Genomic DNA, 12336 nt, shown 5'->3' with positions numbered 1-12336 from the left:
AGATCATAGCTGATCTTCTACCTCATCTCCACTTTCCTGCACTATCCCCATATCCCTTAACATTCAAAAATCTATCGATCTCAGTCTTGAATATACTCAACGACTGAGCCTCCACAGCCTTCTGGGGTAGAGAATTCCAAAGATTCACCACCCTCCAAGTGAAGAAATTTCTCCTCATCAGTCCTAAAATGGCCGACCCCTTATTCTGAGACTGTGACCCTGGTTCTAGACTCCCCAGCCAGGGGAAACATTCTCCCTGCATCTACCCTGTCAAGCCCTGTAAGAATTTTGTATGTTTCAATGAGATCACCTCTCATTCTTCTAAACTCGAGAGAATATAGGCCTAGTCCACTCATAGGACAATCCCCACATCCCAGGAACCAGTCTGGTGAGCCTTCGTTGCACTCCCTCTATGGAAAGTATATCCTTCCTTAGGTAAGGAGACCAAAACTGTACACAGTACTCCAGGTGTGGTCTCACCAGGGTCCTATATAATTGCAGTAAGACGTCTTTACTCTTATACTCAAATCCTCTTGTAATTAAGGTCAACATACCATTTGCTTTCCTAATTGCCTGCTGTACCTACATGTTAACTTTCAGTGATTCGTGTACAAGGACACCAACATTTCCCAATCTCTCACCATTTAAAAAATACTCTGCTTTTCTATTTTTCCTACCAAAGTGGATAACTTCACATTTCTCCACATTATATTCCATTTGTCATGTTCTTGCCCACTCACTGAGCCCATCGAGATCCCCTTGAAGCCTCCTTGCATCCTCCTCACAACTTACAGTCCCACCCAGAGGCCAGAATTATCTCGGGGGATTGTAGGGCTGGAGTAAATTAGAGATAGGGAGGGGGCAAAGCCATGGAGGGATTTGAAAACAAGGATGAGAATTTTAGTTTAAAAAAAACCACGAGGTGTTGCTTAACAGAGAGCCAATGTAAGTTAGCGAGCACAGGGGAGATGGGAGAGTTAGGACACGGGCGGCATAGTTTTGGATGACCTCAAGTTTATGGAGGGTAGAACTAGGGAGGCTGGCCAGGAGTGCGTTGGAATAGTCTTCCCAAGGAGGCTTTATGGATTAGCCCACATACAGACTAATCTGAATTGAAGTTAAACAAGATCACAAGATGTCCTCACCATCTTCGATTAGCAACATGATTCAGTTTACATTGTCAATTTAAAGAAAGACTTGCATTTAATCAGCACCTTTCATCACCTCAGAACATCCCAAAGCTCGCTACAGCCAATGAAGTACTTTTGAAGTGAAGTGTAGTCACTGTTGTAATTTAGGAAACGCAGCAGCCAATCTGCACGTAACTAAGATTCCACAAACAGCAATGCGATAATCTACTTTTTAGTGATGTTGGTCGAGGGATAAATATTGGCCAGAAATGCGAGCAGAACTTGGCATTAATAGCTGTAAGACAAACCAAAAGGGATCGGATTGAATGCAAAAACCTTCCTATCTGTGGAATTACAAGCATTTTCTCTTTCACTTCCTCCAGTTACCAAGTTAAACTAAATACTACAGATACAATCCACAAAAAGAAAAATGTGTTGGTGCAAACACACAAAATCATAGATGTCAGACTGGTGAAACCTTCTAAACCAATACCTCTCAGCGTCCCTTACAAAACTCTCCAATATATGAAAAACAGTAGACCATGTATGTGGGCGAAACGTAGCTGACAAGTTGTCGGACTGCATGACTGACATTCAGTAGTGAATGAGTAAAAGTTTCCTCCAAATACAGTATCATAAATTTCACTCCCTTGCTACTGATTTGAGGTCCCTCTCTGGCAGTTCCTCAGGCTCAAACAGGCCAAGCAAAACCTTGGCCTCCTGTATGACCCAGACTGGAGTTTCAAACCCCATATCCTATTAACCTACAATTGTTTGCTTCCACCCCATCTCACCTCTTACAGTCACCAAAAGATCTTAGCTACACTTTAGTCACCTCTCCAAAGCTCCTTCTTGGCAGCAGATCCACCTTCTCCCTCGATAAACCCCAACTCGTTCAAAACAGACTCGGCTGCCCATATTCTGCCCCGCACGAGGTCCCATTCACCCATCACCTGATCTACATGGATTTCCAGTCCCCCAACACATTAAATTTAAAAGCCTCATTCACATCCTTCTATTTGCTTTGCAATCTCCTCCCATCCTCACAACCCCTCTCGCATCCTTCAGTTCCGACTCCAGACGTGTGCATCCACCCCATGTCTTCAACATTCTTTGCTCCACTCTCTGGAACTCCCTCGCTCAATCGCTCAGCCACTCTTCTCTCTTGACCTTTAAAAGCCTTCTTAAAATCTACCTTCTCAACCAAGTTTTCAGTCACCTCTCCCAACTCTGACTATGGCTTGGCATTCATTCCTATTTAACTTCCCTTAAAGCACCTTGAAATTTTTTTTAACTTGAAGCTTTTTAAAAAAATATTAAAGATGTTATATAAATGCAAGCAGTTGTTTCTTTTGTTGCATAGAATTTACAGCACAAGAACAGGTCATTCGGCCCAACTGGTCCATGCCGGTGTTTATGCTCCACACGAGCCTCCTCCCACATCTCTTCATCTTACCGCATCAACAGAACCTTCTATTCCTTTCTCCCTCATGCACTTATCTAGTTTCCCCTTAAATGCATCTATGCTATTTGCCTCAACCACTCCCTGTGGCAGCGAGTTCCACATTCAAACCACTCTCTGGGTAAAAAAAATTCTCTTGAATTCCCTATTGGATTTATTAGTGACTATCTTATATTTATGGTCCCTAGTTTTGGATTCCCCCACAAGTGGAAACATCTTCTCTACATCTACCCTTTCAAATCCCTTCACAATGTGGTTGCTGTTTTAGCATCTTAACACAATGAGTCCCAACATGAGACACCAGCAGTGTAGGATACGAAAATTAAGCATTGCACCCACCACCAGAGTCCCCCGTAAGCTGTACTGCCTCCTGTGCGGCCTGCCTCCCACAATGTGCAGCCAATCAGATTTTTGCGTGTGTGCGGTATCTACAATGTAAAAGCCGGTGAGCGACCGGCACAGGACCTCAGACCACTACATGGCCATGTACACGCACCTTAGCGGGAATTCTGCCCACCACTCCATAATATTCCATGCACTCCTTTCCCAAATCAAATATTGGTGCAATGTCTAATATGCACTACTGTCTCTCAGTGAAAGTTCTCCCTCAGCCTTGTTCTTTATAGGTTCCACAAGGGCCAAGCATCATACAGCGTTCCCAAATGGTAGCACAGCGACATGTCTATTTACTTATCTAAAATGTCAAGTCATAAATACAATTTTGTTTTTAAATGCAAAACCCATGAATATTGGGCCAGAATATGCTGCCAAAATAACGGTGAGTTTAATGGTGCTTCCAGCAATTGGTAGCATGGAAGAGATACCCAGCGAGTTGCAAATCGCCACAAGTTGCTGGATGATTTATGCCGCTGCCATTAGCCTCACAAAAACAGCATCTCACCCTCAACCGCCCCATGAGTTTCAAGAAATTGCAGCATTTGCGCATTAATTGCCAATTAAACTCGCCACAGAAAGTTAGGGCTGGCAGTTAACAGCTTATGTACCTTTTTAATGATGAGATTTATATTCCTGCAATGCCAATCAACCTCTCCAGCCCAGAAAGGGAAAAATTGAAACTGTGGAATCTCATTCCTGCAGGTAGTAAATTGTTCGCGATTTAAAAATATTTTTAAAAATTCTTACTTTTCCTTTGTCTCTTTTTTCCCTCTCTCTCTCTCTCAAATCCAATCTTTCTTTCCCCTCTTTATTTCTCTTTCTGTACCCAATTTGACTTTGATTCACCCTACTTCTCAGTCGTTCCTGTTTCTTTCTCAACTCTTAAAGTCTCATTGGTTAAGGAGATAGACTGTTGGTTCTGTCGTTCACGGAGGTCCCAGATGCCCTGTTGCCCTCGCCGCGCCGTTATCAGCTCACACTTCCAGGGCAAAAAATGTGAGCTGGAAGGGCATGGGAACAAGTCTAACTAACAGGCAACGTCGTGAGGTGCCCTACTCCAGCAAATTCTGGGCCAATATATTGTGCACCTCTCCCTTCACCCTACCACTAGCTTAGCCTTCAGCTGCCTGGGTCCTATTCGCAACAACTTACATTTGTATAGTGCATTAAATGTAGCAAAACATCCCAAGGTGTTTAACAAGAGCGATATCAATAAAAACCTTTTTTGACACCGAGCAACAGAAGGATACATCAGGACAGGTTACAAAAAGCTTGGTTTTTACTCTCTACAATTCCATCCCAAAAACTCCAACTATCTACCTCCTTCAAAAAAAAAACACCCATCTCTTCAACCAAGTTTTCGATCACTCATGCTAATCTCTCCTTTTGTGGTCCAGCATTCGTTTCCCATATGCCTTCTGTAAAGCACCTTGCAATGCTTTTTATATTAAAAGCACTATATATAAATGAGGGGTCTTGTTGCACCCAATAAGTAAATTTGTGTTGATTTTCTTAGTTTTAATTTTCCTCACTGGTAAACTTAGCAGCACAGATAGCTGCCTGATAACCAATTTTTCCTTCAGTAATCACTAGTGGTCTACTGCTATTTGCATACATTACTATTCCCATTCATCTGTCATACAGTAGTCAATATAAAAAAAAGACTTGCATTTATACAGCGCCTTTTACGACCTCGGGACGTCCCAAAGCACTTTATAGCCAAGAAAGTACTTTTCTGAAGTGTAGTCACTGTTGCAATGTAGGAAACCACGGTAGGCAATTTGCGCACAGCAAGATCCCGCATTCCACAATGAAATAAATGATCAGATCATCTGTTTTAGAGGGATAAATATTGGCCAGGACACCAGGGATAACGCCCCCCTGCTCTTCTTCAAAATAGTGCCACGGGATCATTTACGTTCATTTGAGAGGGAAGACAGGGCCCTGGTTTAGCGCCTCACTCAAAAGACGACACCTCTGACAGTACTGCACTGGGAATGTCAGCCTAAATTAGGGGCTCAAGGGCTATGGGGAAAGAAATGGGGGAAGTGGGACTAATTGGATAGCTCTTTCAAAGAGCTGGCACAGGCACAATGGGCTGAATGGCCTCCTTCTGTGCGGTTTGATTCTATGACGTCGGATTTGAACCCACAACCTTCTGACTGACCAGCGAGAGTGTGCTACCCACTGAGCCACTTACATAATAAATTTGTGCAAACATTACATAAAAAATAGTTGCTAGATATTAAAGAAAAAATACTGGTTTTCAGTAAAAGCATTTTACATAATGAATTACTTCTGGAGCACAGCAACTTATTTAGGCAGAGGAATTGAGCAATCCGGTGCCAAGAGCAATGCAAAAGTTATGTCACCATGTATATAAAATTAACAGTAACTCTCAAGGCATTGTCGATAAGAGGGGAATTGTGTAGTAAACTAAGCATATTCAACCCTCCCAATTACGGTGAATTCCAGTTAATTCCTTCCTTTGCACATTAGCAAAAGCTGCACTGCAAAAATCACACGGAAACCTGGACACTTTTAGCACGCCCTTTCTGGTTTCTGTATCACAAGAGTGCCACCGATCTCGGTCCTTTCAAACAAAAATATGGGAAGAAGAAAATACACTCGCGTTATTATAACTGGGAGACGTTCAGTTGATTGACAAACTGAAGCTGAAAAGGACGCAGGGAAGCACGATAATTTTTTTTTTTTTAAACTGCTTTTTCACACAACACTTGCCTGCTCCTGGAACCTGACAGCCATTTTGCGGATTAACAGACAGGTAAAAAAAAACCTCGACCAAAAAAATACCAGACAACAGGAGTCCCCACCCCCAGCAACTACGGACGAGACACCTGGGTCTTCTCCCAACACCTGGGCACTGCAACTCTTTAAAAAAAAAAGCCTTGGACAAAACTTTTGGTTGGAGGTAAAACTTTTATTGAGGTTTAAAAAAAAAAAAAAAAATTATTCACCTCAGGTAATTTAAGAGTTTTCTACTTCTCCCATTATTCTTTTGCAAGTGTCAAGCTGCCAGTCAGGAAGACCTCGTCTTCCCCCCTTTCCCCTGGAGAGCCAGTCATGGGAACTTGTCTCGGGTCGTTCCCAAAAGCCGCACAGGGACAAAGACTCCCAACTGCCCCAGTAGTGACCCGTATCTCACGATGCAACTACCCCAAGCTCCAAGACTTCGCCGCCGCTTTTAGCTTCATTGTCGCCCTGGACTCCAACTTGAGTCCCGTCAAAACTCAGCCGCCCGCCTGAGCTTTTTCCCAGCATTCGTCATCGAGAACCAATTTATTCCGTTCAAAAGTTTGTTTTAAAACACTTTAAAATTAGGGTGGTGAGGGGGATTTGCTTGAAAGTTTGACTTACACAGTTCATACAAAAGCAGTCCTGGTTGACTCGGGTAAACCGAGCTCAGACATTGTCTGTTTGCATTGATTATTCTAATTCAAGTGAACCAGGGTTGCCAACCCCTGCAGGAGTGTCCTGGAGACTCCAGGAATTAAAAAGATTAATCTTCTGGACACTTGCTGGGAGCAAACCAGGCATTAAAATGGGTTTTGTACCCGTCATTTTCTTTGAACGCTTTCACATATTGTTAGTTGTAAAAAAATTAATATTTATTTTAAAAATATTGGAGATGGGAAAACGTGCTATTTGACTGAGTGGGGTGTTGGAGTTGGAAGGTCATGTGATGAATCCCCCACCCACCCCACTACATCCAACCAGAGTCGGTAATCCGACTACAAAGGCTGTAGGGGTACTCAATTTTTAATGCCCATCATTGCTGCATTAATGCATATCGGTAAGTGAGAAGTTAATGGGTCCAGATAGGTAGTGTGTAGGGGTGGGGTGGAAGGTGGGGAGGTTACAAAACTTCATGTTTAAACTTGAAAGGCAATTTCAATTTAGTGAAAGATTTTTATTTATTTTTTTTTTTTATTTTTTTTAATTGTCCACATCTGTAAAGATCTTTGGACAATTTGCATCTTTTTTTCTTGGCCCAAATAATCTGGACATATACCGTACACTAATGGAAGTAATCATACAGCACAAAAGGAGGCCATTCGGCCCATCGTGCCTGCGCCGGCTCTTTGAAAGAGCTATCCAATTACTCGCCCCCCCCGCCCGCTCTTTCCCCATAGCCCTGCAAATTTTTCCTTTTTAAGTATTTATCCGATTCCATTTTGAAAGTTACTATTGAATCTACTTCCACCACCCTGTCCGGCAATGCATTCCAGATCACAACAACCTGCTGCATAAAAAAAAACATTTCCTTCCCCCCCACCTCTGGCTTTTTTGCCAATTATCTTAACTTTTTGTCCGCTGGTCACCAACCCTCCTGCCAGTGGAAACAGTTTCTTCCGATCTATCAAAACCCCTCGTAATTGCCCACCTCCAATATACAACTATCATTTTCTTTTCCTATATGGGAAGGACTTCCACTTTCAGTGAAGCTTTATAACATTTTGACATCTATGCCAAAGGAAACTTTGCATTTTACAATCCGTCAAGTGATTTGTACAACCATCTCTTTATAACGTATTGGTGCAGGTTTAATCGTGATCATGGAAAAGCACCACTATAGTTAAAAATTAAATTACCCAAATAGTTATCTTTAAAACCAAGCCGTTTACAAAATATCTATTAATACATGCATTTGAGGCCACTTGGTCTCCTTTAAAATGAGGTGGATTCATTATAGTGGGACATAGTTCTAGAGATTAAAACCTCTAATCCAATCAAACTGTTCAGTTGAAAAAAAAGTCATCTGATTCCAGAGATTGGATTAATTCACCGACACACAACTAGCATGATCAAGGAAGGGTTTGTGTACTTGGCAATTGGTGCATTTGAGAATGTAGATTTTGGCAATAAGTTTAATAATGCCACCGTAGCAACTTCATTGTTATTCTCTGTACTGAATTGCGCAAAACATTATCTGAATACAATGTTTTCAAAAGGGGAGATGGAATAGAATCCATCTATGTATTTAAAAATGACGCTTTCGTTATATCACAAGGTAAAAATGAGTAATTGGCCCAAATGAGGACTGACGAGTAACATTACCCTTTGGGAGGAAGAATGATGGGAGGCAATATATAACAATATATTTGTATAGCGACTTTAACGTAGTAAAATGTCCCGCGTGATTTTGGTGCTTATGAAGGTCAATTTCTTAAGATTTAAGCAAATGTACAAACAAAATAACAACTGCTGAATCATATAGTGAAAACTGTCAGGATGAATGTATCCCATAGACTAATTTTTCATAGGTTTGGACAACCTTTCTTCTTTCCTTGAACCAAGTATAATTTCATACTGTTAGTTCTAAATTGAACTGCTTTAAATGCCCCTAGGTTGTCACATAAAATGGAAAATGTACGAGAATGCTACTTTTCATTTTCCAATCTAACATTTCCCATCTACAGCACGTGCACTTTGCCAACACAAATTCTTTTGTATTAAATTCTGTGGGAAGCGGAGACTGAAAAGAGGTTTTGTCCGCACAGTACTTGCCTCTCCTCTTTGTAATTGTTTTTCCAGTTTTATTTCCATCAGAAGCACGGCAGAGGCTGGTTATAAAAATTCTTTGGCAAAAGTGTTGCCAGGCTTTCAAAGAAACCAAAACAGTTTTTTTTTTTTTTTTTTTTTTTTAAGGCTTTTATCTTCCACCCCATTCCACCCCAATGCGGTTTCTCTCCTAACTATACTGCAAGTACTGGAAATAGTGTTGGGCAAGGGTGCCAGTAATTTGTTTTAAGACCTTAATTTGTACTTACTTGGTTACATAAACACAAAGTCTTCACTCAAGTTTCATTAGAGTTTTTGATAGTGTTGTATTGAATAGAAAAATAAAATAAACTTCAAATTCTGGAAATTAAAAAAAGAAAAAGCTGGAAACACACCGATCACACAGCATCTGTAAAAAGAAATATGGATTTTGACATCTCACTCCGGACCCTCCATTAGGTTGTATAGTAATGAAGGATACAGCTAAAATGTCAATCTGCACTTCAAAAAAAAGATATTGACTGACCTGCGTTGAACATTTTATGTTATGTATATGGAATAGAATCTTGCTTCAGTCTGCAATAATACTAAGCAAAACAGCAGGTACATAATATGACAGTGGGTGTATATAGATTTGGGTGTCAGCCATGACTCAGTTGGTAGCACTCTTGCCTCTGAGTCAGATGGTTGTGGGTTCAAGTCCTACTCCAGAGATTTCAGCACAAAAATCTAGGGCGACACTCCAGTGCAGTACTGAGGAAGTCTCATCAATTAACATTTCAGGTGTCTTTCTTTACTAGATTTACAGCTCCAGAGAATTTTCCTGACACTACAAAAAGGGTCAAGAGGAAAAGATCAGCTGGTCCATCTAGCCTGCCCCAGAGAGTTGTGATGCTTTATGCATCACAATTCAGATACTCCCTCCCCACCAGGAGCCATGAAACCTCCCGGGAGAGGTGAAAGACCTAGAAATTTCCTCTCCGATCCCCCCCTCTCCTCCCTAGGTGCTAGTTCAGGAGACCACATTGACCATGACTTGTATTACTTGGCACTTCTCTTTTTGTAGGACGTGACATCTGGCCCAGCCAGGAACCAGTCAAGCTCTCTTTAGAAAGTATACAGTGAATCAGCACTCACTGCAAGAGCCGACAACTTTTCCATTGGCCCACTATTCTCTGGGAAAAAGAACCCACCCCCCAACATCCAACAGAGTTCAACCCTTGCGTAACTTATAAACATGACAACCACCACCGCAACCTCCCCAGCAAACCTGGTCTTCACCAACCTATCTAACTGACAAATTATTTTAATGTGAATACAATACAATCTAGTCCCTCTATTATATAGACCTCAATCAAACTGCTCAAGCCTTCACTTCTCTAAACAACTTGCATTTATATAGCACCTTGAACATAGTAAAACGTCCCAGGGTGCCTCACAGGAGCAATTATCAAACAAAACTCGACACCGAGCCACATAAGGATACATTAGCACAGATGACTAAAAGCTTGGTCAAAGAAGTAGGTTTTAAAGAGCATCTTAAAAAGGAGGAGAGGTGGTGGAGAGGTTTAGGGAGGGAATTCCAGAGCTTCGGGCCCAAGCAGCTGAAGGCACGGCTGCCAATGGCAAGAAGCCAGAATTGTAGGAGCGCAGAGATCTCGGAGGTTTGTAGGGCTGGAGGAGGTTACAGAGATAGGGAGGGGCGAGGCCATGGAGGGATTTGAAAACAAGAATGAGAATTTTAAAATGGTGGCGTTGCCAAAGCATACAGACCCAGTTTTTTTTTTTTTTAATAAAAAGGCTTATCTAGGTAATCGTGGGTGTGTTAAACTGGGAATCAATCTTGTGGCTCTCCTTTGTACTTTTTCCAAGGCCCAGTATCGCCTACCAGTTGAGGGAGCCATAAGCAGACACACATTCTAAATATGAGGCCTAACCAAGGTCTTGTACAAGCACCAAATGTTATGTTTCAAATTATATGCAACAGTCCTGTGAATGCAGCCCAGTACCATATTGGTTTTAGTTATACCTTCACGGCATTAGTCATGAACCTTGAGAGTTAGGATTATCTTTTCTTACTCCACAGCCTTCGGTTCTATTCCCTGTAAGGTGTATGTATTCTTGGGTGTCAGCTGTGCTCTAGTGGATAGCACTCTCACCTCGGAGTCAGAAAGTCATGTGTTCAAGTCCCAAGAGACTGGAGCACAAATATCTAGGCTGACACTCCAGTGCAGTACTGAGGGAGCTCCGCTGCACTGTCGGAGGTACTGTCTACTGTCCATCAATAAAATAGATTATCTGGTCATTATCACATTGCTGTTTGTGGGAGCTTGCTGTGCGCAAATTGGCTGCTGTGTTTCCTACATTACAACAGTGACTACACTTAAAGTGCTTCACTGGCTGTAAAGTGCTTTGGGTTGTCCCATGGCTGTGAAAGGTGCTATATAAATGCAAGTATTTCTTTTAAGTCTTTTTAATGCAAAGGTATGCACTCTTCAACAAAACTTATAGCATAGTCACTTACACGCACACTCTGAAAATCTCAGATCAAATTTCTGCCATTTGAAAAGCTAGTTCATGCTACTTAGATACAAAGTTAATAGAAATGCCTGTTTAAAGTGAAAAGTTTTCTGCATGTAATATTTTAATTTGATGGGCCCTCTTGGGGATTTTTTTTAATGTTAATTATCATACTATAAAAATTCCCTCCAAGACAGCTGGAACAACTCTCTGCCAGATAGAATAAGATCATTTATAAAAAATGTTACTGGGAATATGTAGCTTCACTTTGCTTATAGCTGCAAAATAATGTCCACTATGATAATATGGTTTCAGAATTGCAACTCCTCAGTTTTACTATATGGATAAGTGCTCCCTGTTGCACTTTGTGACGGAGTTAAACAGAACAGGAAGACCTAGGATTAGATTCCTGGTCTACACCAAGTTATCTGATTATTTTGTTTCAATGTCCCTAGTTTTATCATACTAGTGGTGTCCCACAGGGATCAGTGTACCATCTTTTATTGAAGACCTAGATGTTGTTGGAGGAAATGATCAAAAGCATCATCCACAAACTTATGGAAGTTTAGTCACTGTTGTAATGTAGGAAATGAGGCAGCTAATTTGCACACAGCAAGCCCCCACAAACAGCAATGAGACAAATGACCAGATTATCTATATTTTTTTTTTGTGATGTTGGTTGAGGGATAAATATTGGCCAGGACACCGGGGATAACTCCCCTGCTCTTCTTCAAATAGTGCCGCGGGATCTTTTACGTCCACCCAAGAAGGCAGGCAGGCAGGCAATGTTCCCTGTTCTCCGTGGCCTGTTTCTTTTAGAGCGCAGGCCCTTTAAATTTCCGCTCATGCACGGTATTTACAATGGAGAAGCCAGTGAGCGGCCTGCGTGGGACCTTTCCCATTACTGTGCAGCTTAGAGGGATCATTGCCGGCGGGACCTCTGTTTAACGTCTCATCCAAAGGACCGCACCTTCGACAGTGCAGCACTCCCTCAGTACTGATACTGGGAGTTGCCAGGATTTATTTTTTTTTTTTTTTGCACTCAAGTCCCTGGAGTGGGACTTCAACCCACAACCTTCCGACTCAGAGGAGAGAGAGCTACCCAACTGAGCCACGGCAGACAACAAATTCACCCGAACTGTGTATCCATTACTGTGGGGTCACTTTCCTGCACTCAGCAGAATAATGTTTTAAGCATTCTAGAAATATGAACAATACTAATAGGATACAGTAGAGTTTGAAACCAAAGTGCAACACAAAATGACTTCACAGCCTCCAAGGGGAAGGAAATATCTCAGGGTAGCT

The 12336-nt window shown here is 41.7% G+C and overlaps 1 protein-coding gene across 4 annotated transcripts in view; it reads right to left on the bottom strand.

Annotated features, from left to right (window-relative positions):
- Positions 1-12336, bottom strand: part of tjp2a (tight junction protein 2a (zona occludens 2)) — a 155719-nt gene that overhangs the window by 89633 nt on the left and 53750 nt on the right. Inside the window, exon 1 of one of the 4 annotated variants that reach the window (XM_085992216.1) lies at positions 5967-7026. The exons of the other annotated variants lie outside the window; for them this stretch is intronic. The gene's annotated coding sequence lies outside the window, so the exon portion shown is untranslated. Of the gene's footprint in view, positions 1-5966; positions 7027-12336 lie in introns of those variants that run through there. 4 annotated transcript variants of the gene reach the window in all.

This window comes from Somniosus microcephalus, chromosome 1 (assembly GCF_052327205.1).
Source record: "Somniosus microcephalus isolate GS21.2 chromosome 1, FLI_Smic_1.0, whole genome shotgun sequence".
Lineage (NCBI taxonomy): Eukaryota > Metazoa > Chordata > Chondrichthyes > Squaliformes > Somniosidae > Somniosus > Somniosus microcephalus.
The sequence above is the reverse complement of the archived record's forward strand: the minus strand, read 5'-3'. Positions and strand labels throughout refer to the sequence as shown.